Genomic DNA, 5,000 nt, shown 5'->3' with positions numbered 1-5,000 from the left:
TTGTGTGTAGGGAAATAATTTTATTGAATTTAGATGAACAAAATGGATAAGCCACTATAACAAATAGACAGATAAACTGATGGATGGACAAAGGGATAGGAGAAGATAAAACTAAATAAGAGGAACAGACATACAGGCGAATGGAAATACATAAGTGGCAGTGGACATTTTAATTCATAGACCACATAAAGAGCACATAGTGTAGAAGTAAGGGTATTGTGTATTATTTTTAGATTTCTGTAGTTTCATGTATTGAAAATTGCTCATCCAGATTAGATATTTTTTATACGTCTTTATACTATAAATTAGGTCTTTTATCAAATGTTGTATATGAATATAAATGCATGATGTATCATTCATAATAAATGGATAGAAAGACGAAATTGATATACGAAAGAAAAAAAAGGAAAAGAAGTGCAGATCAAAAGACAAACACGAAGCGCAATTTTCTATCAATTAATAAAAAATTCTTTAATATCTATCTGCCGAAAGAAAATGCATTTAAAAGCTCAAATTTCCATTTATTAAGAAACATTTCTTTAATATTTGTCTGCCGAAAGATGTATTAAGATCTCAAATTTCAATTTATTAAGAAACATGCTTTTAATATTTGTCTGTCCAAAGAAAATTAATTAAAAGCTGAAATTTCCATTTGTTAAGAAACATGTCTTTAATATTTGTCTGCCGAAAGAAAATACATCAAAATTTCAAATTTCCATTTATTAAGAAACAAGCCTTTTAATATCTGTCTGCCTAAAGAAAACGTATTATAATGTCCTCTTTTATGATGTCAAACGCCCCATTATTTCTACGAGTCGTATGTGACAGAGATCATTATCATTCTCAAAATTATAGGTTCGCTTCAGTGCGTTTTCACTTTGACAAACTTGTCCTTTGTCTAAGAGAAATCAGTTGATGTAAGTGATGACAAATAATTGCTTGTGTGTGTGTTTATGCTTATGTGTGATGTGTGTGTGTTTATGGATGAAGTGTGTATGTTTTTGTGTGTGTGTTTATGGATGATGTGTGTATGCTTTTGTGTGTGTTTATGTTTATGGATGATGTGTGTATGCTTTTGTGTGTGTTTATGTTTATGGATGATGTGTGTATGCTTTATGTTTGTTATGGATGATGTATGTTTTTGTGTGTGTTTATAATATGTATGATGGGTGTGTATTATGTTTATGGATGATGTGTGTGTTTATGCTTGTGTTTGTGTGTGTTTATGTTTATGGATGATGTGTGTATGTGTTTGTGTGTTTATGTTTATGGATGATGTGTGTATGTGTTTGTGTGTGTTTATGTTTATGGATGATGTGTGTATGTGTTTTGTGTGTTTATGTTTATGTATGATGTGTGTATTGGTGTATGTGGTTATGTATGATGTGTGTATGTGTGTGTTTATGTTTATTTATGATATGTGTGTGTGTGTTAGTGAGTGTGTATGTACGCGAGTGTTTGTGTTTGTGTGCATGTACGTGTGTGTATGTGCGCGTGTCTTTTGTGTGCGTGTGTGCGTGTGTGTGTGTGCGTGTGTGTGTGTATGTGCGTGTGTGTGTGTATGTGCGCGTGTCTTTTGTGTGCGTGTGTGCGTGTGTGTGTGTGTGTGTGTGTGTGTGTGTGTGTGTGTGTGTGTGTGTCTTTTGTGTGCGTGTGTGTATGTGCGCGTGTCTTTTGTGTGCGTGTGTGCGTGTGTGTGTGTGTGTGCGTGCCCGAGAGCGTCCGCCAAACAACTCAATCTCATAAACAACCTCAGCGGGCCAAGAATAGTCCAAGACCCACGAACGCCCATAAAAGATTTAACACTCGCGCGCCACAAGTTTATTATGTTCCGTGAGCCTTCGTCGAGTTCCCGCCCACGCCGCCCGTAAGCCCCGCCCACTGGCTCATTCATGTGCGAGAGACCCCGCCCACGCTACCGCACCGGGTTAATTAATACCCAGAATTCTGCCCATTACTACAAAACTCCGCCCAGAAGCTCATTCATAAAGAGGATACTCCTTACAAAAAACTACGCCCACTCCTTATAAACCACGCCCAGTTCTCCAAAACCCCACCCACTTCTCTTAAACCACGCCCGCTCCTTCACACACTTCCTTAAAAGAAATATCCGCTTCTCTATACCACTCCTCCTCCAAAACCACGCCCACTCATCCAATATTTCGCCCACTCGTCCAAAACCACGCCCACTCATCTAAAACCACGTCCACACATCCAAAACCACGCCCACTCGTCCAAAACCACGCCTACTCCTCCAAAACCACACCCACAAATCCAACACCACGCCCACAAATCCAAAACCACGCCCACAAATCCAAAACCACGCCCACAAATCCAAAACCACGCCCACTAATCCAACACCACGCCCACTCCTCCAAAATCACGCCCACTAACCCTCTCCAATCGAACGGGGAGGGCGTCTCATATCGAAAATTCTTCTCTAGTACCAAACGACCCCCAAGCATGCAAGGTCACACACGTGTTCAAGGTCAAAGGTCGTGGGGGTCAAGTGCAGGGTATTTTATGTCGCAAAGATTTTTTTTCTGTTGGTGTAGGTGGGGGAGGGGAAGGGGGAGGGGGGAGGGGGGGTTTATTGAACAAATGCATTTAGTGTTCTTTGATTATCAATTTTAGTATCTGCTTCGGCTCTCTCTCTCTCTCTTTCTCTGCTCCTCTCTCTGTCTGTCTCTCTCTCTCTCTCTCTCTCTCTCTCTCTCTCTCTCTCTCTCTCTCTCTCTCTCTCTCTCTCTCTCTCTCTCTCTCTCTCTCTCTCACACACCCATATTCTTTCCCTCCTTCTACTCCTTTTCCACTTCTTCCTCCTCCTTCCCCACCTCCTCCTTCTCCAACTTTTCCTTTTACTTTTCCTTCTCATTCCCTCATCATCATCATCATCCCCATCCCTCTTACCAATATCCTCTCTTCTTCCTCCTCCCTCCTTCCCTTCCTCCTCCTCCTGCTCCTCCTCCCCCTTCCTCCTCCTCCTCCTCCTATTCTTCTTCTTCTTCTTCTTCTTCTTCTTCTTCTTCTCCTCCACTTCCTCCTCTTCCTCCTCTTCCCCCCTTCCTCCCCCTCTTCTTCTCTTCTTCTTCTTCCTCCCCTTCCTCCTCATGCTCCTCCTCCCCTTCCTCCTCCTCCTCCATCTCCTCCTCCTCTTAAAATCGCAGCTTAACGTCTTACCTTCTACACCTCCTCGACATTCCTAACGCCGTCGCTACACTCACGTCGGCATCTCACGTCGCGTTGGCAGATGGTTCCCGTTTTCTATGAGTGGAGGACAGACTTCGTTTTCTTTCGCCCGATGGAGTCTGTTCTCATGATGTCTCGTCGAATTATTTGTCGATTTTTGGTGCAATATTTGATGGTTTGGTTTGTTTGTTTGTATTTTTTGTTTATTTGTTGGGTATTGGGTACTAATGGGTATTTAGGTATCTGTTGGTTCGGTAGTTTCATGGCTTATGGGTATCGGTGAGTTTTATTTGTGTTTACTTAATTATTCATTCGGTATCGGGTATCAGTTTGTTTAGTTATTTGTTTGCTTATTGGTTGGGTAATGGGTAGATGTGGATATTTAATCATGTGTCTACTTATTCATTGTATATTGGGAAAATGTGGATTATTTTTTCCGTTTATTAAATCATTTATTGGGAGTGGGTACAGGTGGATATTTTGTTTACTTCACTTATTTGTTTAGTTGTTGTCAATGCGGGTATTTGCTCGTATGTTTATTCTGTTCTTCCTCTCTCCCCTTTTCTTTCCCATTTTAGTCTATCTTCCCCACCCACTTCCCTCCTCTTCCCTTTCCTCTTCACATCTTTAATCCCCCTTCTTCACTTCTTTCTCTGTTCCTTTCATCTCTTTGCGTCTTTTCACTCCTCTTGTTCTCCATTTTCCCTCTTCTTATTCCTCTACCCTTTTCGCTTCTCCTTCTACTCCTCTCCTCCTCCCAACCTTCCTTTTATCCCTCCTCTCTCACTATTTTCTCTTCCTCTCTCCCTCATTTTCCTCACCTCCTCATCCTCCGTCTTTCCTTACCTCTTCATCTTTCCTCATTCTCATTCCCACTTATTCTCTCTCCCTTCTCCCTTGCCTCCATCCTCATCTCCCTCCTCCTTTTCCCCCTCATCTTCTTCCCTTTTGTCTCTCGCTCTCTTCCCCCTTTCCGTCTCTCCCTCTTCCCCTCCCCCACCTCCCCCTCCTCTTTCTTTCCCTCTTCCTCATTTCCCCTCTCCCTCACTCCCTTCCTCTTCCCGCCCTTTCCCTCCCCCTTTCTCTCCCCTCTTCCTCCTCCTCCTCTCTTCTTCCCACCCCCTTCCTCTCTCCTTCATCTCTCTTTACCTCGTCCCTCCTCCCCTCTTACCTCCCCCTTCCTCTCCCTTTCCCTCATCTCCCTCCCTCCCTCTTTCCTCCCTCTCCCCTCTCTCTCCTCTCCCTCCCTCCCTCTTCCCATCCTCTCCCCTCTCCCTCTCCCTTCTCCCTCTTCCCACCCTCTTCCTCTCCTCTTCCATCTTTGACGACAAAAAGATGTTTACATGACACTATTTCTGACGTTTTCCGTTTTTTTTCTTCTTCTCTCTCCCTCTCTCTCTCTCTCTCACTTACGTCATTCCCTCGGGTTATGACCATTTGAACCAGAAATAGAAACTCGATTTTTTTCATTACTAAAGTGTGGTTGTCAATATTGTTGTCGTTGTTTCGTTATCAAACTTTATCATTATTATTGTCTTTATTATTGTTATTTATCATTATTGTTTTTTGTAACTATCATAATTATGAATAATAGTATCATTATTTTCGTTATCATTATTATTAGGACTGTTATTAGGATTATCATGATTATTATTATGATTATCATGATTTTTATTATGATAATTATGATTATTATTATTATTATCCTTACCATTATATTCTGAAAAATAGAGAAGGGGGGAATAGGGATTGATGGTAGAAAAGGAGGACGAAGAGGGAGGGATCGGGAATCGAGAGGAAGAGAGGAAGAG

Source organism: Penaeus vannamei, chromosome 30, assembly GCF_042767895.1.
Source record: "Penaeus vannamei isolate JL-2024 chromosome 30, ASM4276789v1, whole genome shotgun sequence".
NCBI classification, from domain to species: Eukaryota; Metazoa; Arthropoda; class Malacostraca; order Decapoda; family Penaeidae; genus Penaeus; species Penaeus vannamei.
Note: the sequence above shows the minus strand (reverse complement) of the source record.